Raw genomic sequence first — 26,766 nt, forward strand, 5'->3', positions numbered from 1 at the left:
TTAGTGCTCAGGTCGCAGAAGATAATGCTGCTCATGACCCGGATAACTGAAGACCCACAAAAATGCCTTGGGACTTACCTGTAAGGTAAGGAAATAGTGTTTTTTTTTTTTTTTTTTTTTGCTTTATTCATTGGGAAAGGAAGCATATTTCCCTGCTTTTAGCTGATTTTAGAGGTTGTCTTCACTTTTACGAATTATTATGGTTCTTGTTTTCTGGTTATGGCCAAAAAGTGCTTTCACTGTGAATCTTGGGAATCTTGGTTGACCAGCCCAGCACAGGCCGCACTGCATCATGCTCTCCTTCCCGCTCCATTGCTTCACCCTTGGTACTCTGGTGATGGCCTCGTGCCCCTAGCATCAGCAGGCTGCTTGTACCACGTCTGTGCTCACTGCAGCACCTAGGAAGACAGTAAATGATGCAGTTATCTAATGCATAGCTGAAGAAAACAGAGAGCCAAAGTGTTTCAGCTTGTTTTACATTGCACTACAAGAAGCACGTTTGCTGCCCGGTAAAACCCAGTAACGCTTCTGAGGACGCTATAAAGCGTCACAGGCTGCCCATTTCAGCTTGGAGTCTCTTTTTCTCCCCTTTGTGTGAGACAAAGGAGAGAAGAGAGCAGTGAAGAAGCTGTCATGCACATTAGTTATGATTCTGTCAGCCCCATTTACGATCTCATGACTCAAGTGTCTGGCTTGGGGAATGGGAGTGCTCATGGGTTTATTTGGTTTAAAAAGCTTATGTAGCATGTCTGCTGAAGACGCCCACTGGCTCGCGTGCTTCACAGTGGAGAGGCAAAAGTCTTGCAGAAGCATAGGCTGCAGCTGTTGAGGGAGCTGAGCAAGGTGACCTATGAGGTGTCTGGTAACTGTGATTTATGCTGAAATCCAGGTAGACTTTCTCCCTTGACAGTGTCTCCTATAGTTTATACCATCTCTGCAGCCAGGGATGAAGCTTTGAGGAGCATGCAGTCATGAGGAGATTTTCTAATATCTTCTGATGCAGAGCCCTTTGCTCATTGGAACGCACGAGTTTAATAGGCTGCAGAGCATGGGTGGTCTGTACATGTGTGCATTTTAAGCAAACTGACAGATACCCGCGTAGTTAGTTGCGTCTCCTGTAAAAGATGCATTGCACATATGGTCAGTGCCTACATACCCTATTTGTATTCATTTATTGATCAGCCTGCTGGGGCAATCACAATAATTAACTGTAACAAATCTATAGGAGACCCAGGTCCGTCAGATACAGTTCGTGTTTTTACGTGCCCTTAGCCAAGGCTGGCTACAAGTGACTGTGCTCGCCACCCAGAGCCAGGAATGCTGGTCTCTGAGGATGTGAAGGGTGTGGATCCTTACGGTCCATTCCTGATGTCTGACTTCCCAAGCGTTTACCACTTCTGTTTCAAGCTGGGGATTATTCCAACTTCTCAAGTTAATCTAAGGTTTAGTTCAGTTCCTATTAGAACTTGTGAAAAGATTCCCATAGGTTTCTGTTGTAATTGAACTTCCTAGTTTGCCTTTCACTGCCTGAAGAACAGATTAATCATGTGGGATTTGCCATGGAAAACTAGTCTGTGCCAAAAAATGTAGACAGCTGTGCAAGAGCAGACATTTCAAATTGATGGACTGCAAACTAGTCAGAGCAACTTGCAGAGCCATCTGAAATAGAAATATTTTTTCTCATTTTAAACTGTGATTTTCAAGTTTATCAGTAAATGAAAAAAATCTCCTGGTGTTAAAAGGGAACATATTTGGCTTGGGCTGTGATTTCACAGTGGGCTTAAGATGATCTAAGGAGAGGCTCCTGAAGAAAGGAAATTCTGTGTCCCCTGTTTTGTACAGTGTCTAGTACTTGCGCTGCCTCTCTGATGACTGCTGTTCTCAGATGAGACGTTGACCCTCAGCCTCCATGGGGTGGTTTCCTAATGAGGAAAGGGGCGGGGGGGAAGACCTTTCTGAAGCAAAATAACATAGACAGGCTAGAGTGTATAGAGTGTATATCTTGGCAGGATTGCCGCATGAAAATACCACTGCACATGAAGGAAATTTTCCGGGCAGTAGCAAAGCAAAACAGTGAATTTCAAACCACTTAACATGCTCTTCACTTTACCTGCTGTTGTGGAGCAGATGCTGTGCTGGTGCACAGCAGAAGTGCTCTGGGCCAGTGTGCTGGTGCAGCTGGACTTGTAAAGAGGAAGAGAAGTGACCCGAGCTTGTCTTGCCACTAGCTTCTGAGCTGGCTGATCACCTACAGCACAGGCTGCTGGCAATGAGGTTTAAGCTTTTCCTCTTGGCCTCTGAAGAGGGCTTGAGCAGCCCAGTCCAGGCAGGCAGTAGCAGAAAGCTGGATGCCAGGTATGGAATGTGCAGGCTTCACAGGAAGCGGGAGAAACCCAGCAGCAGTAGGTGGTAACTAGTCTATGAAGTTTATCTTGTTAGGACCTAGCACGGGAAGTGATTCTTAAGGCTTTGACATGAGGTCTATAGTGACAAAAAGTAGAGCAGAGAAGGGAAGTGAGACAAGAAAAAAGAAGCTGAGGGAGTATTTTAAAGAAATGGGTGGTTCCCTCATGCTTCAGGAGACTATGACTGGACTCAGTCAGTGGCCTGCTTTGATTTCCTTGATCCCAGGACATGACTTCTTTCAGTTCCTTCCAGATGCTTAAGAATAGGGAAGCCAGAACAAGGGCTGCGCCAGGCCTCGTTCACCTTCAAGTACAGTAGTTTGGCCCTAAATTGGTAACTAGTTATCCTGTTGTACACACCTGCACTGCTCTACAGCAAGCAGAAACCTTTCAAATTCAAAGAAAGTCAATCTAAATAGCGAAAGGCACTGAGAAGAGTGCATGTCAAAGCCAGGCTATAATTTCCCATCATCTTGCGGGTTGTGTGGGTGTTACTGTCAGAGTTGGTCTCTTAGACTTAGTGAAGGTCATCTGCACTTTAATGATTCATCTATGTTTTTCAGGGGGGAGGGATTCTCTTTTTTTTTTTTTTTTTTTTCCTTCCTTGCTAGTAGACCAAAGACCCACAGTGGATATAGGGAAATTTGGGCTGTTCTGTTGGACAGATCATGTCTGTGGCTTGGTTTTCTTATTTTATAAAATAAGGAGAAGGGCACAGTCCTTCACTGTGATAAGGTCTGTGAAGGAAAACTGCATAAAACTGGGTGTTCTGTTATTTCAGAGTGTATTTAAGAAAAGCCACGTCATAAAGTCTTTTGGATGAAGTCTTTGTGGGCAGAGCTGGACCCTACCAAACCTACCTAAAATAGGTAGGATCCTATTTTGTCTCCTCTGATATCTCTGCAGAGAAGTAGCAGAAGTAGCTCAGGGAACAAGGGCATAATTTAGAGGTATCATCTCTCTAAGCAGATGTCCAACTTGCCTTAAAGTATTTCCCCTAGCATTTACATGAGGACTTTTTTTTTTTTTTTAAATTCATTGCCTGCCTAAAGGTTTCAGCCTTATCACAAAGTATGATAGCAGCATATCGTTGAAGTATAGCTTGCAGACTGCTATTGCAGTCACAAACAAGTAGTAAGTAGCCCATTCAGAAAAAATAAATGCTACCTTTGTCAGTGTGCCCATAGCATCCGTATGTCCAATTCGGGATTGGTCACTCACGCAGAAAAGCTAATAAAACTTACGTACTTTGCTTCTAGACTCTACAGGCACAGACGAAGATGTGGTAGGTGACCTCTGATTGACCTAGAAGTCTGGTGAAGGCTTGGTACTGCACTACTTCATCCTTTGCCAAAGGATCCTTTGGTTTTTTTTCTTTTTCTTTTAAGAAGGTGGTAGATGTAGAGAACAAGGGACTAGGAAGGGAAGAGGATGAAGAATTTAAGGCCTAATTGAGAAAACTCCAGATGTGAGATCTAGCCTCCAGGTTGATGATCCATCTCAAAGTTATGCCCAGGCTAGGATTCCCACTGTAGGATTTCTGTGCTCAGAAATGAGGGAAAATACTTTGTCTTCCCTGGGCCAAAAGTGTTAAAACAAGAATCCCCTCACATAGAATTTCCAAACATTCAAACTTTTGGCTGCTGAAAGTGTTAGAGAAGCCTTGAGGTTGCTACAACAGTTGCATTTTGAAAGCAGGAGAAGGGAATGTCAAAAAGTGGGTGACTTTCCAGATTTTTAACGTTTGCTAGAATTTTAATTCATGTGATTCATGTGTCATGGTCAGGACATCCAGCCATGTGATGTGTGTTGGTGTAACGGGTCATGTGGCAGCACCATAGCCATGGGGAGTCCTGGGGCACTACAGACTGGCAGCACTACGGTGCACGTTTTGAGCCTGTAGTGTAGTGCGGTGCTGCTGCATCTCTCCAGAAGCAGAGTGCCAAGCACAGACCCTGCTCCCTGCCAAAGAGCTCCTCATCAGCTCCATTTGACATGTGAAGCTATGGAGCAGGACAGCAGTTACATTTGGCAAATGCAAGACACAGAGATAACCATGGTAGGATAGTGTGTGCTGGGACCAAGAATGAAGAGTCTGCAAAAATGCAAAAGGAAACAGTTTATATGTGTATATATATAAATTATTATACATGTAAATGATATGTATATAGGTCTCTGTGTGTAAATGTGTGTGTGTATATATACCTACACATGTATATGGATATAACATGTTACCTGGATCTCCAAAACTAATTCGAAGAAAAACAGTGTCAAAAATAAGAGCCATCAGGAGTATCTTGCCCTGGTTGCTTTGGGGGGAAGCTGCATCCACTGCATATTGGAACAAGTACGAGGAGTACCTAGATTCTGCTTTTCTCCTCTTCAATAGAGAGGGGTAGTTTAGACCTCCAGAGGCTTGCTAGTTTTAATAAGGGGTTGAGGTTCATCAGCAGTTTCCGGAGTGCTGCTACAAACAGGGAAGTTCATGATTCTAGGCTGTTCAGGTTCATCTGATGTGTTTCTTCATCATTCAATTCATTTCAATGAAGGTTTTAGAACAGGGCATTTCTGGAGCTCTGAACTAACGTGAATAAGGTGGAATCTTATACTGCAATGGTTAAAGGAGGAAAAAAGAAGTGAAACTCTATTCTTGGCATTGCTAGAAATTACAGTAAATGATATACCTGTATCAGCAGTTTATTTGACAACATAACTACATATTGGTGACAACTATGAAAAAAGAAGGAAAAAAAAAGAGAAAGGAAAAAAGATATTTTGATTATATGTTAGCATCTACATGAGCTGGGGGGGAAGGGCTAAGAAAGCAGATATAGCCTGGATCTTTGCAAATGTTCTGTAGCAGCAAAGGACTAAAATCTTCTGATAAGATACCTGAAAGCCAGGATCTCATTTTATTTTTTTGTTATAACTATGTCCCAGTGCTGAGAATAGGACATTTCAGAGTGACAGTTTCTGCATGGCTCTGTAAAGACTAGGGTACTGTGGGAGGAGGCACAAAGGCACAAGGTGTGTGTTAAAGAAGAATGTACATGCTACCACCAGCTATGTTAATTGCATGAGACTCTCTAGAGTTTTACAATGTGCAAAATAGCACTCAGGAATAATAGAGCTTCTTAATACATGGCCAGTCTTTTGACCTTGCTGTACACTATCAAATAGTCAGGAAAATTAAAATAAGCATAGCAGCCCACTCTAAATTTTAAACATAATGAAAGAGAATTAGAAGGGTTTGGCTTGCCTTTTCGGCAGGCTCAGACCACGATTGCTGAAAGGAAGAGCAGTGTAAACGTTTGGGGAAACTGTAATGAACATAACTAAATAGAGCCGTTTCATGATAGGGAAAGGTATGAGTTTTGACTCTTGTACCAGTGTGCTGGAGCTCTGGCGACCACCCAGAACGGGGAGAAAGTTTATCCAGCATCTGGATCATATAAGTAGATACACAAATGCACCATATCTCAGCATCCATTTATGAACACGAATTTCCAGTTTAAAGTGGTTAGGTGTCCCTTGCTGCTTTCTCCATATTACTCTCATCTCCTTCTGGACTGAACAAGCCTTCCAAATTCGTATCTCCATCATATCACCATCACTGTTTGTGGTCAAGTTCTTAATGAAGATATTTGACTTGATTAGTCCCACAAATGAGCCTTCAGGAAATCTTCTACTCATTTCCTTCCAGCTTGGTGAGCACCTTTTAACCCTGTCCCTGACATCTCTTTGGAGCCTGTTCTTAACCCCTATTATAGTGACTGTACAAATTTCTACCTTCTGAACTTCATGACTATTTTGCCCTGCTTGAAATGATCATTTTGGATGCTTTACTGAAATGAATGGATGTTTGGAGCTTTTTTTTTTTTTTTTTGCCTAATGTGAATTAGAATAGCCTTCAGGCTTTACTTAGTAGTCCTGGCACTCAGTAGGGTACTAATACCCTGGGGACAGGCAACAGTATGTTTCTTTGGTGCTAAAGCTCTATTCTGCTTCAGAAGGGGTAAGGGTGAGAGTAGGATATTTTCTGACTGGTCCTTTCTGGACAACCCTTTCCCTCTGAAGCATGCAGAAGTACTTGATAGAGGCTTATAGTAGTGCTCAAACTAAACATTTCTGCTAGAATCAAATATCTCTTGAAAATGACTTTCCAAAATTGTCTGCAGATTTATCCTCCATTATAACTGGTCCCAGATTTGACAGTCTCATGCAATTGTAACAGGTGCTTTAGGAAACTATAAAGCTTCTTAAAAAGAAATACCAGAGAAATGCTAAGACTGTAAAGATGTAACTATAAATGGCAGCATTTTAGGAGATTTGGACAATTTTTTTGGTTGTATATTTTTTAATTATAGTGTTTCCCCTACATTTTGATGGCTTTGTCTTTCAATGGGGTAAATGGCTTAGCTATACCAAGGCTTTGGCGTTTTTCATACAAAGTGGAAAGCTAAGATTTAGGGAAAAGATTTATCTTCATGAGCTAGGGGAAATTATCATTCTTTATGATGGGCCCAGCCCTTTAAAGCCTCTGAAAGGAAACCAAATATCTTTAATTCCCGGGAGGCATTTCAGAGGATCAGAGCTAAAATGTTACTCTCTGAACTATCAGATACCGAGACCTCTGCATGACCCTTTGCGTCTTAGAGTCTAGCCAGCCTGGCTGTGGATTTGCCAGAAGAATCTATTTCTCCTATAACCAGAGGCTGAACGAGAGCGCACTGTTATAGAAGCTTAAATAAACCACATAAGGTCACCTGCTGCTTAAGTCCTTACTACCAGGTCTGTAGATATTTTTGCTTTGTTTCTAAGCAAGCTGAGAGTCCTGGTGCCAAAGGGCAGCATGTAAATCGTGCTGTTATTCTGAAGCATGCAAGGTAATAAATGATGCTGTCAATTGTTTTCACTCAAGTGACAGATTTTTTCTCTTCAGAATGAATGACCAGGAATGGCCATTATTGCAAAAAATTCACTGTGTATCATCTTAGGCCTGTTGTTTAACAAATAATGTTGAAGTCTGATTGCCTTACTCTTTGGTCAAGTATCTATGACTTAATGTGTTTTTTATTGAAGACATGTAATTTGCCATTGCTTTTGATATACCATCAGATTGAATGTCTCCGTGAATCACATTTGCAATGTAGCTTCACATGTCCCAGAGGAATACTCCATATCCTGTTGTTTTCTAGTGACCAGGGTAAAAACAGTCCTTTCTAACATGAACTGTTAAGCTTCTGTATCTCGATTTCTAGGCTGAAATTCCAGCTTCTGGCAGATGCATTGAAGTTTAGTAAATCGGTTGCATGTGGGAATGTACTATGTTTTATAGTACTATCAAGGAGTGGTTTTAAAATCTCAGTAGTGCTCTTTCCAGAGTCAGCTTGGTATTAACCTGGAATTTGATCCTGCAGTTCTGCCCAAAGGCCCCTGAAATCTGACTGCAGCCCTTCCTAATAGCACCTTATTTTCCAACACAAAATTACTGCAGCTGGTTAACAAGTCATCTCAGAATACAAACCTCATCACTTCTTTAAGGCTTTGTGATTCAGTAAAGCTCTTTTTCCTGTAAGCCTATGTTCCATTTTACCAATCAACATTGCAATCTTGTTAATGTTTTGGTAAGTATGTGAGATTAGAAAAGAGCATCTAAAACTGAAAAGCTTACATAAAGCTTTTGCTCTAGCAGTATATTCTAGAAAGAGCTGATTGCAGATAAATGTTGTTGAAATTTAGCTTGGTTTCTTTTTAAAACAATACAGCTCCCATGTGCCAAAAAGAAGGCAATGGGGAGCAGAGATTAAACTTCTACTTGCAACAAACTTCTTGCTTGTAGCTATTGAAACCCATTGTGACTGGAGAATGCAGTAAACTGCAAAAACAAAAAAAGATGTCAGAGATACTCAGAGACATGATCATTACCATAGCTTGATCCATGGTACTAAGTGTGTCATGGTTGTAGTCTCTGTAGTTGACTTTACCCACAGAAAATATGAGGTAAGGCACATTACCTGAAGGAAGCCTCTTTCATTGAATCTGAAGCTAACCCACCTTACCCAATGACTGTGATGGACTGAGAGGATGAGTTCCCACGTCTCAGCTGCTGCCTAGTGAGCTACTGAGCTGCAGCCTTGCCTTTTCAGTAGGATGGACCAAACTGATGGACCACTGGCCTGGCCCATGGGGCAGTGGCTGTGGGATGAAACACGTTGGGGGATGGAGGAAGAGTTCAGCTGTGCGGCTGAGGTCTGCCTTAACAGCTATTTCTTGCCTCTTCTGAGGCAAAGTGGCAGAGGAAGCTTGTAGGCCACCTGGGGCAGTGTATTACAAGCTGCCTCCATTGTTAAGATTTGGGTAACATGCAGGTTTTGCCCTGGTGTACTGGGCTCAATTAGATATGCAGTGATTTAATTTGAAGTTGTTCTGAATGGTCATGTCAACACATTGTTAATGTGAACTCTGTACTACTAAAAGATGCCTCATGCTACTGGTAAAGTTTTTGTCATCTGTGGTTGTACTAAAATACATCTACACTGCAAAACTTGTTTTTACAATAGCGTCAAACTGTTTTAGTCACATTGGTATAGTTTCATCAGTATAACTTTTTCTGTGGAGAAAAATTCTTAGCAGATGTTTACCACCTAGGTTTGCATTAATAATTTTTTTTTTAGCTACAATAATGCTCCAATGATGGACTTTCTCTAGCAGCAAAAGCCAAAGTCTGGTTTATCAGTAGGTGGGGGTGAAAAGGGGGAAATAAGATGGGGAAAGAAATACCAGGGATGCAAGTAGGACAAGAAGTGAGACTTGCGTTACAAGCATTCAGAAATCAGTGGAAGCACAAAAGACTGTCACTGGCATGTGTGGCCCAACCCCTGTGCCACCACCATTAACACTCTGTGGGGTGGGGAGAGAAGTCCTTCAGGTGCGGGAAATCGCCACCAATGTGATCAGACACCTGCATTTGCCGAAGGAAGCATCTCTGAGGATGCTGCTGAGGATGCTCACTCAGCAAGCAGTTACTCCTCAGCTAGAGCAATTTGCTAGCTACAGCCCAAGCACTGATTGCTTTGTTCTGTTAAAACAAATATCCAGGAATTCCAGCTACAAACTTTTCCTATTACTCAGCTCTTATCTTGCTCCTTTGCAATAGCTATTTGATGACCTCAGTAGGGGCCTTGGATCCAGTAAGCAGTTCTTCAAATGTGCAAAAAAAACCTTAGATTTTTTTTTTTCTAAACAACCTCGTGTAGCAAGAGGTTGTCTTGACCTTTTATCTGTTTTGACAAACTGAGGGCCTAGCCCTCCTCCTCTGCCTGCTGATCTGCTGCTTGAGGGTCCGAAGGAAGGATGTGGCTTGGCTTGCCAGACTCCTTGCTTGGTGAGGACATGTCTTATGTAACTGCCTGGCCAAGCAAAGGAGAGTACTAGATCCCTGATGTGAAAGGCGACTGGGGTTGATTGGTTGGGTGGCTCAACCACCCGAGTTGAGCTGGCAGCCACAGACAATGCAAACTCATGGTGCTGCAAAGCATTTGTCTGAGCACTGCGACCATGCTTATCTTTTCACTGTGAAATATAATCCCTTCATGGCTGACAACTAGCAGTGAACCTGCTCATTGTGGAAGCAGTTTGGCATAATTAGCTGGTTAAAGAAGTCTGCCTATTGATTAACTGAACTAAATGACCCATAATTAACAGCACAACTGCGGAGCTAATCTGTTTGGTGTTTTCTTCCTCCGTAAAGATCTGAACCCTGCAAGTCTGCTCATTATTCGGGGGTGGGTTGGTGAGGAGTCCACATGGTGTGGTAATTGAGTTAGTGTGCCCCCGTGGGCCTCTAAAGCACACGCTGATGCATTGTAGAAGGCCTGCTGGTGTATTGCTTTAATCTCTTGGACTGCAGAGGTAGCAGGGTGAATCCTGACGACTCTAGGCACGTTTCTTCCCCTTCTGATAGCACCCTGCAGCACCCGCTCCGGATCACCTCTGATTTCCTGGGGGTGTATGTGTGGAGGGTGTTGGCTTCAGACCAGTAGAAAGGCCCCACAGCGCTGGGCTGTTGTGCACTATGTCGTGCTGCCGTTAGAGGTCCCCGTGCGCTATGGAGAGGTCTGGGCAAAGGCTGGCCCTGGTTAGCAAGAGAGACAACGCTGGAGCTGAAGCTGTGGGGAAGCCATTTGTTTGTCTAGTGTGCGCTGATACTTCTTTAGTAGAAGTTGCCTATTTATAGTGGTGATTGATATCAAGTATGATACACTGTCTCTATAAAACATACAGACTGGAACCTAACCTGAATAGTTTAGGGGAACTTGCGTTTACACTTAAATACCACTGAATCTCTCATTGCTATCTCAGTAAAATGCTACTTTCTTCTCACTTGTCTTTTCTCAGATGTCCCATTGACTTATGCTTTTTTCTTTTTTTTTTTTTTTTAAGTGAGTGTGTTGCTCTGCTCTCCTTTAGGTGTAATGTTATAAAAACTAAAATTAATGAATTGCACTAACTTCCACGGTCAGTGGTGAGACCACCCAGCCTGTGCAGCGCTAGCAAGTACCACTGCTGTACCAGGCTGAATTACTGATGGAGTTCAGTTACAGTTTCAAATAGAAAGATTTAAAAAAAAAAAGAAAAAAAAAAAAGCTCTCTCAATTTTCCTTCCTTCTCTTCTCTTCTCTCACCTTCCCAAACAATCCCTCAGGAAAAGAAGCAGAATTAGAAACTGGACCATGTCAGCTCTGAGTTTACAGTTAAATGAATCCTTAAGTGTTAGTCTTTGCTCAGTTAGGCTCACTGAAATAATCATAAATATTTCCACCGACTTTACATCCTCTCCTGTGCAGTAAAAGCTTTAGACTGTGTGCTTTTCTGGCACTGAAAGGGGATTCTTTCTCTATGTTATTTCCCTTAACCTGTAAAATGTCTCAGCCAACCACAACGAAAAGCACTGGCCATAGCATTTGCTCTGCTGGTGTCCTAGACTTGAACCAGGAAAGGAGCCTCTCAAGAAATAGTATGAAGAGGCTGAGACTTTGTCCTTGCTCTGGTCCCCTAATAGTGAGTGAAATGCCTGCCAGTGTGGTGGTAGGGGCAGAGATCTCAGTGGGAACATTTGGGGAATTCCGCTGATGCTGAGTGTGGGCACCTTTGGCTCTGCCATATAATGTCGCTGGGAGAAAATTGAGGCAGCAGCGTGCTGAGGTTGCGGTGACTTTTAACTCATGTGCACCCCATGGAAAGACTAGGAGAGTCAGAGCTGCTTAGTGTCAGCTGCGATGTGTGCAGGACCCAAAAGTATGGGGCAGGAGCCACTCCTTCGGGCTAGGAAATTTATGGTTTTACCTCTCATCTCCATCTTACTCTGAGTTTTTAGGCTTCTGTGTCAAAATGGCTTCCAGCTTCGTAAGGCAATTTCTAAACTTAGCCGCAGCTCTGATAGTTTGAACTGTAGTTTTGAAAGCTAGATTTGTCTCTCTACCGTAAAATACTTCAGTACATATCCAACCAGGGAATAACCTTACTGCACAGATGCTCTACAGGAGTCATGCAAGGAGTGTAGCTGGAGCTGCAGAGAAACATTATAAGCAGTTAAAAGAGAGCTTGTAAGTGAAGCTATAGTTTCCCTTTTAAGCTGATTTTATTTCATTCTGTCAGTCTTCCTTTCATAAACATTGCCATGAGGTAATATTTAATTACCTCCCATTAATATTTTGATGCCTTCATGCAACATCTGATTGGCAGAGATGAGTCCAACGCAATGTTTGATCATGATCCAGGAGGCTGCTTTGGTCATGATGGTGGGAAGGAATTTGGGACAAACTCTGGGGAGACTAAGGGCTATTTTCTTTCCACAGCTGCAAAAAGCTATGATGCCATTTACATCATATCACTCCCCCACGGCTGGAAATCCCACCAGTGAGCACAAGTTTGTCTGACTGTAAGTCTGCTAAGCAGTAGTGAATTTGCTCCTTGCAAAGATGCAAGCGAGAGCTTAGAGTTGCATGAAATCCCTCAGAAGCTCTGCTGTGGGCTTCCCTTATATGTGTATGTTTGAAAGACTTCAGTTAGGGATTCTTCTTCATTAGATGCTGAACAAATGTCTTGGAAGGCAGGAATCACTGAAAGGTCTAGTTTGGCTTCTTGCCAGCCAGTAAGAAGACCCTTAGTTGTAATGTCATCAGAAAGAGAATGAGATGTCTCCTCTCTCCTTCTTCGCAGGAGTGATATTTCTTGCCATATTTAGTGCTTTTTAAAATTCCAGATTTACTCAGTATTGGATTTTTTTCACTCCTAGATTAATCTTTTTTCCAGGTATTATTGCATGAACACAGATATAGATCCCTTTCCTGCCTCTTGTTATCCAAAATGCTGTTTCAGAAGAATCATCTTCTCTTAGCAGTTATCTTTCAAAGTGAATCACAGGTATCTGGAAAAAATTGTGCCTGAGAGAGGTATCCCTGCTCCCGTTTCACTGGTGGACTGAAGCACAGAGAAATCTTTCCAGGAGCATCTGAACAGCTGGTGGCCCTTGATTCCAGCTTTGGTACTTTCTTACCACAAGCCCCTGCTGTCGGGTATTTCTGGTCAACCGAAATGTGAGGTTTGGTGAAAAGGTCTAAGGGCTTTTGCTTTGGAGGACAGGCAGTGAGTGACTCGTTGCTTGCAGATCCCACTGGCAAACCTTGAGCTTGAAAGGTTTTATTCTTTTTTCACTATATGTAATTTGTATATTATTAAAGAGGCTATGACTGTATCAGCAATCATTTCTTAGCAACTCACTTTATGCCTCATGTATCATCATATAGCATACAGACACTGTTAGAAGTGCCTTGCTTGCATAACATAGCTTTAATAGCTATAACAAGGCAATTAGAACATCATTCCACTTGAACTTTAACGTAGTAATTTGCAGTAAGTAATCTCACTGTGATTCTATACGCAGCCTGTGTTGTGAACAAATATCAGAGTGGCCTTGTTTATGAAAGAAAAAAATGTCACAGCTGCTGTTTCTGGCCAATGGGATGGAATTTAGACTGACATTCCACCATGCCAAACTTGCTGTGGACACCAGACATGGCGTGCGATTGTTGTGAAATCGCTTGCTGAATGCAGCATCAAGACTTGTTGCATCTCTGTAACTCAGAGGTAACTGGGTGCTGGTGAGGTGTGTGTCACTCTGTGCCCGGGTGTGCTCAGCAGTCAGGGCCATGGGGTCTGCAGCATTGCACTCCTTTGGCCATCCCGTGGAAGGGAGAGGGAGAGTTGTGTGCTAGGATTCCTAGTGGATTCCTGTATCAATAAGAGCCGGGGACCTTGCTTTGACAGCTCTCCTGGGACTCTCTCAGCTAATGCTGCCCTGAGTTGTGTCATAGTGGAATCAAAATGCTCTGTCTACTTGTCTATTAGTGTAACCCTTACAGTAAGATTTTTGTCCCTTGTGAGTGTTTTAGCCCGGATGTTCTGCACCTAATGGTAGGCGCTGCTCAGTTGCGTTATCTGAACTGAGCTGTTCGCTGTGCCCCAAGGGAAAGGACAGAATTATCCTACAGGTGTGACACTGAGGCTCAGAGCAGATTGTTCTCTTATACTCCTTGCCCAGAGAGAGATTGGCTTTGAAAAAAGGTCATTTAGATAGCAGACATCCTTTTGGTATCCAATGAAAAAGAGCCTTGGGAGAGACCAGTAAAGCCAAGAGCGGAATAACGGTTGCGTCTTTTGCAGCATGGAGCACTTAACCCCAAACATTTCTGAGTTTCCAAGTGAGTTCCCTACCTTGTATTGCAAAGGGGATGTTGGAGAAATACAGGTGCCAATGAAGCCTTGCGATCTGAGACTACATATCTAACTTGTGTCCCAGTGCCTCTATATTGGGGGAAAGCATTTCTGTTTCATGACAGGTCAAGCATATGCCAGCCAACTGCTGCTTTTGTGCCCAAAAGTTAAGTGATGCTGCCTGTGCAAGTTCTTGGTTCTCTTGAGAAACCACTGCTTGTATCAAGAAAGCTTCTCCGGGCTACCTTAATGATGTTCATGTGCCTCTGAAAAGAGAGGTAAGGGGGAGATAGGAACCCATATCTTGCCTGATCTCTCCTCTCCTGTGATCAGATCCTACCTCTCATCCCATCCTTCTGAATATCTTTAATGCTGAAATTTAGACTGTTAGTGTTTGTTTGCTAGCATGTGTTCAGCTTGGTAAAATGCATAGGTATAAAAGAGTGCTTACTGTGAGGAGCTTATGATCTGGAGAAAACAGGAAATGATATTTTGGGTATCAGTACTACAGCAGATGTTTTCTTCTTGACCCCATGGTTTTGAACAGAATACGCTGTAGTATCATCTATCTGATGTAGAGGTAGTAACTCTACCAGATGTACAGTTAATTATTTATTCCATTTTTTGCAGATTTTTATGACATGGACATAGTAAAAATGTTTCCAGCCAAAGAGGGTAAGGAACATGCCTCCCAAACTTCTGAAGTAATAATCAAGTGCTTAGTTTGATAGCAGTTAGAAAAAACTTTCCATGAGATGGTTGTTGGGTACGCGTACCACAGTAATGTTGACAGAAACTAGAGTCCCCTGTGCTGAGTGTTGAACCTGTAGCACAAGAGATGCCCTGTCTTCCAGAGTGAGTGCTCAGCAGGGGCAGCCAGGACAGTTGCTCAGGGCCCCAGACAGAGAAGGCAGGGAGGCCTGGGTGAAAGCAGTGAAGGAGTCCCTAAATGCACCAAGTCCTCCCACAGCACAGGCAGACGTGGATGGAGAAAGTGGTTCTAGTTCACAAAGCCTCTGGCACGACCCCAGGGTTGCCGTGTCCCAGACAAAGCTTTCACCCAAATGCCTCCTATCCCTGCGTGGCCCCTATGCATGCACTGCCCATGTTGCTGGCCCTCAGCATTGCTGGGGGCAAAACCTGCAGCTGGCTACAGAGCCACCGCTAAAAGCCCTGTACATGCTGGGGGGGACGCTCTGGCTGTGCTCCTGCCATGCACCTAGGAGAAAGCCCCAGCGACTGATTTTAAGTATTTCCCATCAGAGCATCTCAGAACCTGCTCTGTGAGGCAGTGTATCTCCAAGAGAACATCAGGTGCAACAGGGAGTAAGGGAGTAGGAAGGGAAATGTGTCAAGAGCTCCAGGCACTGCTCTCCTTCAAACCAAATTCCTTCAACAGCTGGATCCCCCACTGCTCCTGTTCATAAAAAGCAAATGACTTCTCAGATTTATTAGTTACCTCCAGGTGCAATTTATCAATTCCAGGCTTGGCCCTGCCCAGGCAGCTGGGGAGAGGCCTATGTCTTTGATTAATGTGCTATCCCGCACAATGGTGGCAGATTTCTTACAGGGGTTTAATTCTAACAGATTCTTAAAAATAACAAGAAGCATATTCAGCAAGCTGTTTAAGAGGACACAGAGCTGAAGCACAGTTCATTCTCTAAAGCTTTGAAGTGTTTGCAGGAAGGATTGAGGAAACCTTCACCGAAGCTGGGGAGGATAATGGGCACTCTTATTGTAGGATAAATGGGGAAGGGGGAAAAAAGGGAACACATACAGCCATACAGCTGCTCATAATGAAAACAGGAGACTGAGTGTATTCTGGACAGAATAGAAACAATAAGAGGCAAGATCTAAATAAGAATAACTAAAAAAGGTTAAGAATTGGGCTTTTGTAAAAAGAAGGGGTTCCTCCGAGAGAAGTGAATTTTGGTTCTGAAGTTGTGAAAGAATGGAGGGAAAATCAGTGGAAGAAAAAACAAAACCTAGAGGAAAAAAAATAAAAAACAAAATCTTGGACTGTAGTATGGAAAAATTCCAAAGCTTGACTGTAGCCCTTCCCCCTTTCCTAATGGTGTATCTTCCATAAATATGCAGGACTGCACCAAGAGAATGCTTTTTTCCATCTTTAGGTTCTTTTCCTTTTAGCTATGGCCAAAAAGCAGACTGTTACCCACAGAGATGCTTTTTGGAGGCTGACCCATGATGAACTCTTGATCCTTTGGCCCTTTTTCACAGATGGAATTATATTCGCTTTTCTCCTTCTTTTCCAATACATCAAAGTAGGGTTGTCTTTTAAACAAACAAGCAAACAAAAAAACAGTTCAGTGTCATTGCAGGAAAATAATCCATGCCCATAGCAAGGGCAAAGTAGTTTGCTATTTTCCAGTGGCATTAGAATGTTGGACCATGAATGGTCTTATGATAGTTTACAAGAACTTCAGTACCATAGTCCTGTCCCCTCTGTGCCTGCACTGGCTGCCAACCGTCCTCCTAGGTGCTGTAGTCTAGATTTCAGTGTGACAGAGCGTTTTCACACCCTTGTTAAGCAAGAACATCATGACCTAGTTTAAGGGCAGTGTACTTCAAGACTTCAATGCATATTTATACCACCTATTTTAGGTATCTACCTTCAGATCTTTCTATATGGTCAGTGTGAAAAGGATGCACATTGCTGGAAGGTGACTCACAACACCCAAAATAGACTCCTATTCTCAGACATCTTCTCTCTGCACTAATTATAGGAGGAGGCTAGAGATATTAAGATCCCAGTTTCAGCATGTGAAGGTACTTGCCTGCAGCAGAGAGCGTTAATACGCTCTTTGTTTTAATATCCTCTTTATTTTGCCTGACACTAGAAGTGAGGTAGCTGGAAGTGTATGCAAGCTATTTATAACTCAGGTCATTTGGTTTACATCTTCACTGCACTATTACCACAAGCTTCAGGAAAGGGAATTCAAGGCCACACAGGTACTTGCAGGCTTGTTTAGGTTGTCAGTTTGTTCTGAAGCTGGCACGGCTGTCTCTCCAATGCATGGCTGAGTTACTGCTGTCTGGAGTGCCTCCAGTTGTGGTGTAGACATACTAAGTGTTTTAGGAATGCAAGTTAAAGTGCCTTCCCATAGCACACTGATATTTCTGTGAAATGTTAGAGGAAGATAACTGCGATTCCCAGCTCCATGCCTTTCCCACTGAAGGGATTCTGGAGGAGAAATCCGTGGTGGTCTCCCCTCATGTCAAGGCACCATCCTGTCACCAGCGGACTGTGTAGTAGCAAAGTTGGCTTTGAGAAGGACACACAAAAATATTAACACATGGGAGTTAGTCTGGGCTGACAGTCATTTGCTTACTTTCCTGCTGGTGGGAAGAACACAAAACAGTATGCCTGTGGACAAGGTGACAGGAGTACAAGGCAGATTGTGCCCCATCACGTTCCTCCCTTGGAGGAGGAAAGCGGCAGCTCAGAGTGGCACAGCCTGGAGTTTCTCTCCCCTTACCCCGACTTTGCATAGCTCTTCTGGAGCCACAGTTGAAAATTAACCCAAGAGTTAGCCATTTGTAAACCAAGCTGACAGGAAATTGCTGGCTTTGTACTGAAGAAGTCATTACCTTAAGCTTTATTGCTGTGTGCAGAGTTTACTTGTGACAAAGTAAATGTGCAGAGATGTCTGTAAATAGGGCTGGGATATTGCTGTGTTAACAGCTCCATGGTAAGCTATCAATCAGCAAAACAGTACGTAAGAAAGCATTACAAGCCACTGTTGTAAACGCAGTCTCACACACACTCACACATGCATGCACACCCCACTCGCTCAGACTGCACCCATCTGCACCCATCTGCACAGTGCAGCAGACTCAAGTCTTTCATCCTTGCTCCCATAGCCATGTTGAGGTGCAGCATGCTTTTGTGCAGTTTTTAGAGGGCTGTGTGAAGTACGTCTGGGAATGAGGGAAATTGTACAAAGGATATATGGACCTAGAGATTTTTGGACTTTGGTCAGGTTTTACAAAGGTTTACAGGCTCCCAGCTGATCTGTACTTCATTCCACTGAAGGCAGCGGTGTGACGCGGATTTACGGTAGTTGAAGCTCTCCATGTCTCACCTTCTAGAGTTACCCTGGTGTGTGGCTTTTGCCAAAAATAAGTGCTCTGCCATTTGACTTGAGCAGTATTGTCAGAGGTGTATGCAATTATTACTGATTCTCTCAAAATAATGCAAATGTTTTGGCCAGTGGACTATTATTGATCTTCCATGTTCTCTGTTGACTTTCATGCTCTGGTTTTGAACTTTTGATGGACAATGCGGACAATGGTTTGGAAACCAGTAGACTAAACTGGCATGGTGATCCTTTTTGCATTTAAAAATTACTGACCAATGAAAGAATGATAGAAATGTCACAGATTAATAGTTCATCATTGGATGAAGTTGCCAGTTATTTGCATTGCAATCAATACAGATTGGTAACAAGCTCAGTTTCTCAGCTAGTATGTGTACATATATATGGATTTTTATTTCCTGACCTGCACTCTGTAATAATCTGAACCCCTCTTCATCGAGAGCTAATCACCTTGTACTGCTAGATGGTTGTCTGTGGCCAGGGAACTACCTGAACTGCGTATATTTGCCAGGATGCTTCATAGCCCTGACTTGTCATTGGAGATGGTGATGGTATTGGGGAGCAGAGAGGAGCAGTGAGCACTGGGCTGAGGGCGGCCATCAGAAAGAGCTGGGCTGAAGGCAGTGTAAGCTTTGACAGCCCTGTCACTTTGGATGGAGGAGTGTTGCCCGAGAGCTAGTGTGAGATCTTGGTATTCTTTGAGCTTTGGGTCCTGTCTGTGAATCATATGGATATGAAGGGGGAGAGATTTGTTTTCATAATGCCAGGACTGGTCTTGTTTAAAATAAATGAGCTAACAGGATGCGCTGTTCAAGCTACTTGAACCACAGTAGAAGTGGTGCTGTGGGGAGAATGCACGCACTGAAAATAGGTTGATGTCTTTGTGTTCATGCGGTTGGTATGTGTTTAAAGGACATAGGTGGTGCCCAGAAAGAACATCTCCCCTCCACCCACCGTTCCCCAGGCCGCTGGTTAAAAGTGTCTGGCAACCAGGCGGCTCTGGCTGCACAGCTCCTAAGCTCTCCTCCAGCTCACAAAGCTCTGGCAAGGGAAAGCTGTGGGTTTCTGGCTTATCTGTGTTTTCTCAGGGTGGCCGACAACCTCCCTTTACGCTGTCCGAGCACTTCAGGATGTCTGGTGCTTTTTATGTGCTGCTTCCCTCAGAGCCAGCCCCCCACTTTTGATGCCGCTTTGGGTTTTGCCAAAACCATAGCAGCCCACTGCAAACACGTGTTTCTGGCCTTTTCCGGCTTCTGTCACTTCTGTGAGTGATAAGGTCAGACAGGGAATAAAAGCGCGTCACTTGGAGGTCACCAGAGGGGCATACTGAAGAGACTGCACAGGCAGCAGTCTTGCAGGGCTGGACGGCTGTGCTCAGGCAGGGGCAGCTCCCTAGGAAGCTGGAGCCCTGTGGCTGCTGTTGGAGAGCAACTGCTTCCTCCGGGACAGCAGAACTGCTGCATTCAAGGGACTCCTTTGACCCAAAGGTCGTGTGGGAAGGGGAGGTGAAGGGAGAGAGGTAACAACATAAATCAGATGATGCTGCAGCCTTCGTACCTCTTTCAGCCCTCATTCTCACAGCTCTTGCCAGGCCTGGGCCCAGAAGCTGCAGGGTTGTATGGGCTGATAAAATCATATTTCCCCATAAATAAACCCTGCCATTGGCCTGAGAGACTCAGCACAGGTCCTACCACTTGGGCAAATAGAGCTGTGCTTTTTGTTGCCTTCCAGCCTGGGCTTGGGAGTGCCTGCGCTGTTTTCGCATCCACAGGCACAGCCTGCTGGTTTCCTTGGCTCCGTGGGGTGCAGGAAGGAGATCTAGCAGCTCCTGGATCCCTGGCTGGGGCAGGGACACTGTCTTGCCAGTGCCAGCCACCAAGGGCTGTGGCATGCCTCCTGCCCCGGCTGGGGAATGCATTCCCCAGCAAATGCAGCAGAAGCAGCTGCTGCCCTGAGGAGTGCAATAGCAGGAGCTGCTAGGGAATTTTTCCACCAAACGCTTTTAATCATAAAATGCTTACCTTTCTCTTCAAAACTCAACTCAGCGTGATGAATATCCTGAATTTAAACTCTTAAATGCTGCTGAACCTGCCATGTTAAAGTGTAACTTTCCTTGTATTTGAAATGACTTTGTGTGTTGAAACTTCAGTTAATTGTTACCAAAAACACTTAGAAAATGACCCAGGAGTTCTACATTGTCTAGAATGAATTGAGCCTAGTTTACTCTGGATGTATATGTCTTGGTCTATGGTGAGTGAGTTCAGGAAAACTGTCCCCAGGGCTGGGGTTTAAGCGATCTGTAACAGCTCTTTCCCCCGTAGATTCTCTTGTGTCTAATCAAGGTTGAGTGCACACTGTAGCCTTTTGCTCAGTTGAGGTTACTCATAGCGTCTCTCTCCTTTACGTGGTTGTCTATTTTTATGAACCTTTGAGGAACTGAATCGTCTCTGAGGCTGTTATCTCTCTGTCAAATTCGGCTGCAATTGCTCAATGAGTTCAAAGTTGTTGAGGGAGACACAGACAGACATAGCTGGTGTGAATGCATGAGCCATAGGAAATCAGACTGACAGGTTGAAATGAGAAACACTTTAAAACTGTCAAAACAAAAAGCTTCCCAGTGGCCTGATCTGACTTTTTGTCCAGATTATTGGTACCTGAACCCTTCTGAGATTCTGCTAGCATCCCCAGTGCCCTGGGGCTCCTGAGCCCCACATCACAAAGCACAGCACCAGCTGTGTTGATAGCACAAGGGACACTTGAGAGTAGCAAAAGATTTGGCACTGGCTTTTCTTGTGGCCTCTCAAGTCTGTGAGCGTGGAAGTCCATGGCCGGAAGCCTGTCCATGCCATTACCAAACCACCCCCTGAGAGGAGCCCTCATGAGAAACCCATTTGATTTGTGTTTCCTTTTGTCAGATGCCTTTGAATGAAAAGGGATCTGACACTACTTAATTAGACACAGGTGCAGGTTAGAAAAATAGTTACAATAATGAATCTCCTTTTCCTGGTGCTTGCTGCTGTTCCAGTACTATCACATCCATTCACAGGATGGTTAATCTTTTAGCCAATGTTTTGTGCAGGGAGCTAAGCACCATCAAGAAGAACAAATGGCCCTATTTCTCTTCCCTATCATAGCTATCAACCAGAGCTGTCTCTGGCGTAGCTAGTAGGTTGATTTCTGGTTGAGCATTAGAGGCAAAATTCATCTGTCCAGATGTGGACACCTCATTGTGGATGTCTACATCTGAGTTAGTTGTTTAGACTCTTGTTTATAGGAAAGAAATGGGCACCCCTAGGACATGAGTCATCGTATGCTAGAGTAAATGTCTAAAATAGGTCAGATGAATCATTCTCTAAATGTGTCTCTTTCTCTTCTATGACTATAAAGGGAGTCCAAAGTCACCAGGCTGGGGGGAAATGGAGAGAGATCTTTAAAGTACGGTAAGATGAATCCCAAGTCAAATAGTTTGTTTCTGGATTGGCGTAATTAGCTTCTCTTCTGTTTGCTTATCTTTCTGACATTCGTTGTCCCTACGCTCTTGCTTTTCCCTTTCTAAATTAACCTGGGACTGAGATGCCATTTTGTCCCTTTAGCTTCCACTGCAGTTATTTCAAGGATGAGTCCCAAGTACCTGCCTTTTCTCTCTTCTCAGTGCATCAGACTAGACTCAGCTTCTTAACTTATTCCAAACTTATCCCTGGGCCTGGAGCTTTTGTTAGCACTGTTGTGCATCTCTGCTTTGTGAAACACTGCAAGGGACCTGCTTTTCCTGCAGCCAGTTACATGAATTGCCTTGTCCTTTCATGTGAAGTGTCTGAAATGTTTCAAGTGTACTTGTGTCTCCTAGGCCAACACATCCTCCTCTGAATTGCTCAAAATATCCTTATTCCACTGGATATATCCTTATGTCCACTAATAAGCAGCCAAAGTCACCACTTGGGTTTTGGCTATTGCCTTTTTGCCATCTCTTTGTTGTATCTGCTAGGGTGGATAGTGGCACCTAAATGGCTGAGAGAGGCTCACAATAGTTTAGTGTTACCATTACTCCAACAAACTGCCATAACCAGCCTATGAGACTATCTCAGCTGGGAGGTTAGGTATATTATCCTGGACATCCTTTGCTGACTGACTTCCATCTTGTTGCTGTTTGTTGAACGAAAGAAATATATGACTTCCAACAGACCCAAATCCTTTCAAGTAGGCTTGCAGCCTAGTCCTAGAAATGCAGCATTACTTTAACAAAACTAGCGCTGTGCTGATAAACAGGATGGTGGGAGGAGGGAAAGAAACTATTCATAACACATGGGGCAGGAGATGAGGGAAAGAAGAAAAGAAAAATGAAGAGTGTAGATAAGATTTTTGCTGCAGGTGTTTTCTCAAGTTTTGGCTAGGAGATAAAAGAAAACCCACAGAACATCCAGATAAGCCCATTAGTCAATTAGCTGAACAGTGTTTTATTTCTCAGTAGAGTTATCTAGACCCTCTGGCCCCAGAAAAATCCCAACTTTATTATTTTCTCAAATAATATTTTATTAAAAAATCCTCTCTGTGTGTTTTTTTTAACCTTATTGGAACCTAGGAATACTTTTGAATGCTGGCAAGCTGCCTCCTGGTGTGAGTGTAGATGGGACACGGATGTGCCTGCAGTCTTTCAAGTTGAATCTCTCCCTCAGTGGCATAGAGACTTTAGTTGCTTAGAATAAGCCTTCGATCAGCCTGTCCAGCTCTGACCTTTGTGAGACTCAGTTCCTTGAATCAAGACCTTATCAGGGTTGAGAGATGTGGGAATAGAACGAGAGCTGCGCAAGAGACTTGGGAGGAAGAAAGAAATGGTCCTCTCCCTGGAGACTCGAGCAACAAGGAAGGTGGTTGGGCAGCAACTACCTTTCTCAGCGTAGGGAATAGCTGGGACTGGAAGACGTTGAATTAGGCGCAACAGTCCTTCTGAGTGGTTCAGCTGAGTGCTTCAGTGAGGATCCCAGCTGAACGCCCCCACTAGATAAGTTAAATTATGTATTACAATACATATATTCCTGAGAACTGGGTGTGCACTAGCACTCGCTCGAGGTGAAAGCTGATGGAACACGCAAACTGAAACCACAGTGAGCCTCGCTCTGCTCTGAACTGTTTCCCGCGAGGAAACTCCTTGCCGCAGCCAGCCTGCCTTTCTGTTTGCTCCGCAAAGCACCATCCATTTGTACGTGGAGTGAAAGAGCAACTCTGTAGCAGGAGAGTGCTCCCTTCTCAGCCCTCTTTGCTAGCAGTCAACAGAGAGAGGGGATGACTCAGAGATGCTTTCCCTTCCATCACGTACATTCAAAATCAGCCCATGTTAATAAGGAGTGAACATCCTCATCATCCATCTGATGGTGTTTAGTGCTGTCATATGAAATAAATTGGCAGTTCCTGTCCAGTTCCTAGTAGGCTGGCATCTACTTCGTAGAAAGACCAGTCACAACACTGATCAGAAAGGCTGATGTTTGACTGAATTAGCTGCCCAGCGTAGGAGGTGATGCCTCTCAGTGCATAACAGTGCCTGTGAGGACGTATCTTCTCTGCTCTTACACCATTCCACACCTCTTTGTCTAATCCGGCTCCTCTCCTGACAGCTTGCTGGCTCTCTGTGTTTTCTTCTTATAGCCATAGCTGACCTTACAACTAAAGCTCAGCAAACCTCTTGAAATCTGCCTGTTCCTGGAAGTATTCTCAGTGTAATGATACTTGTATGTGCTCTATCATCCTGCAAATACTGAATTAGAGATTTTCCCTGATGCTAAGAAATGTCATTACTCAAACTGAAGAAGATGGTAGAGTGGGATTCAAACAGTAATATGGAGACTTTCCTAAAGTGCAGAGAAAGCCTTGTATTTTCCAGTTACGAAGCACTATAACAGCTCATCTGAGGAGGCTGAGAGACCTCCACTTCAGGAGGTCTTTAAGGATAGATTGGTGGCCATTTGTCAGGGATGACCTAATTACCTAATGACCTTATTATGGAAGGAAGATGAACTATGAGGTCTCCTGGGGTTCATTTCAGCCCTAGGAAACCTGACTGAGAAAGTTAACAGATACTGAAAGGGATGTAGGTTTTAGGACTGGAGCGGAAACTGTTCAAAGAAAATAATGAATTTCAAATTCAGAGCTGCTTTCTCAGTAGTGCCGAGTTTGACTAGACCAAATCCTACCACGTTAAGCATTTGACATGTTCAGGCAATCAATTATACCTGCAATTATATCATTGTCAGTACAGCCGGAAACTGAAGTGTAGTCTCCTTGGTGCAGAGCATGTGGGGTTTTGCTTTGTGTTCTGTCTGACCTATGTTGGGGAAATATACCATCAGCAACAGTTGGAACTTCCTCCTAGCATTTCCCTAGCATTCAGAGACTCTAAACAAATAATTATAATATTACACGGGGTAGTCACTAGGTGCAATCTGGTCTTAGGTTAATTTGCATTAAGTGCTTTTCAATTCTCTCTCTTTAACATCATTTTCATGCCTAGCCTGTGTGTTGCTCATTTCCTCTGGTGGAGAAGTGAGAAGCACATGTAGCGGAAACCAAGCAAATCAATAAAAATGATGTGACAGAGGGAAAGAGAAGAACGTTACAAACAATCACTGTTTTGGCTGATAAAGGCATTCTCAGGAAGCTTGCATGTTGTAGGAGTCTGCCATTTTCCTGGGTTGGGGAGAGGACTAGAAGAGAAATCTGTACACAAAATATAGCATTTCTACCTTCAGTTCATTTTCCCTAATATTTGGCACCTATTCTATTTTTGCGTGCAAGTGAGGCAGAAAAGTCTTAATATGCCAGTATTCATTCCCCCCACCCCCAAAATACAAACTCTGAAGTATGCTGCAATGACTGATTAACAGCTACTGCAGGCAAGGAACTGGAGACACCATATCCCAAAATCTCCTGCCACCTTTATAAATGCTGACCTGCTTGGAAGTGTTAACTGTCCTGCTTTGTGTCTGGTCAAGCTTTTAAAATGTTCCTCTGTCTTTATTTTCTTTAATGTCCTCATTTATTGGTTCCCTTTATCAGTTTGGAACACACGCATCTCCATGTGGTTTATGTGAAGCAGAAGGACCTTAAGTAATTGTACCTAAAACTGCACATGCTTTGCACCAGCACAAAGTGACTGACCTGGGCCAATGCAGAGGGCGGCAGGAGCTCCCCAGTCCTAATGCAGGTCTCCTGGTGCTTTGACACAGATCCAGGACTTCCAGTCTCCTCTTACTGTGTTCTCCAGCTGCGGAAAGTCAACTTGGAGTGGAGTGGGGGAGAGGAGAGTCTTACAATTGGTGCTACCTTATTTTCCAAGTTCTATTTCCTCAAGCTAAGTGGCACGTTGTCACTGGGATGCCCTTTCTGAGCATCTGCAGTTATCTAAGAGACACAGACCAACATGGTAAGTGAAATAACATCCTGGAGCGTCATGTTGTACACCACAACTCTGTACTGCTGAGTCAAGAAACCACCAGTGGAGCGCTCCCTCTAACCTGCCAGTCCTGGGCTGGTCCCAGGCCCTCACTAAATGCCAGGCCCACTGAATGGCAGGTTGCTACGTCAGGCTGCGTGGTTTTCACCCGCTCTAAATAGCGTAAGTGGCAATGCTGCTTGTAGTGACATGGCATTGGAAATCCCCAACACGCAATTGCGCGAGAAGGTCACAGCTCAGTCAGAACAGCACATTAAACATTAAATGCTCCATTTATACGCACTAGTGGCACCATGCCAAGATGAATTCAAAATGATTAAACCTCCAGCCGTGTCGGTTCCTTTCACAGCAACATAAAACATTTTGCTCTGCTAGTCAATGCGATGATGTTGTGCTGAGGACAACAGACTTGGGCTCTGAGCTGTGTTCATCTCAGTGATTTGTCATTAAAACGCATCTCTTGCTGAGACACGCTACTGGGGTTCCCAGAGGTTCAAGCTGCCACTTGGTTAAGATGCATAGCAGTTTCCACTGACCAGATGACTCACCTCAGCCTCTTGTCACCCAAGCGAGGCAAAGGCAATTGGAAGGCACAGAAGAAAATAACAAACTGTTGACCACATCGTAAATCCAAAGACGTGGTAACAACAGGGTTTAGCTCGTTCATGCAGGAAATATTGTAAATGAAACCACAATGTTCAGATTCAGTGTCTGCTGAGAAGGAAGTCTCTTTTGGCAGCTTGCACCTGCTAGATATAAAAAGAAATAAAAAGCACTGGATTTCTTAATTTTGCAGGAGTCTATTTTTTCCTCAAAAGGCAACATATTTATAACTCTAGTAAAAGTGCAAAAAAATTAAAATATACAAAATCTTACAAGAGGAAGAAATTATTTCTGGATCTGATTAGAGCAAAGCTCTTAATCTTTACTTCTCTTTTATAGAATCGCTGCTTGCACGCTGCCTCTGTGGACCCAGGACCTATCACTTTATTCGATCCATACTCAAAAGGAAAACTGCCAG

General features: G+C 43.7%; 1 long non-coding RNA gene across 1 annotated transcript; it reads left to right on the top strand.

The window, feature by feature from the left end:
- LOC138061382 (uncharacterized) lies at nt 1-26,766 on the top strand. The gene is made up of 4 exons (XR_011135096.1): nt 1-85; nt 21,689-21,741; nt 25,349-25,715; nt 26,688-26,766. It is a non-coding gene; the product is annotated as an uncharacterized lncRNA (long non-coding RNA).

Source organism: Struthio camelus, chromosome 17, assembly GCF_040807025.1.
Source record: "Struthio camelus isolate bStrCam1 chromosome 17, bStrCam1.hap1, whole genome shotgun sequence".
Classification (NCBI taxonomy): Eukaryota; Metazoa; Chordata; class Aves; order Struthioniformes; family Struthionidae; genus Struthio; species Struthio camelus.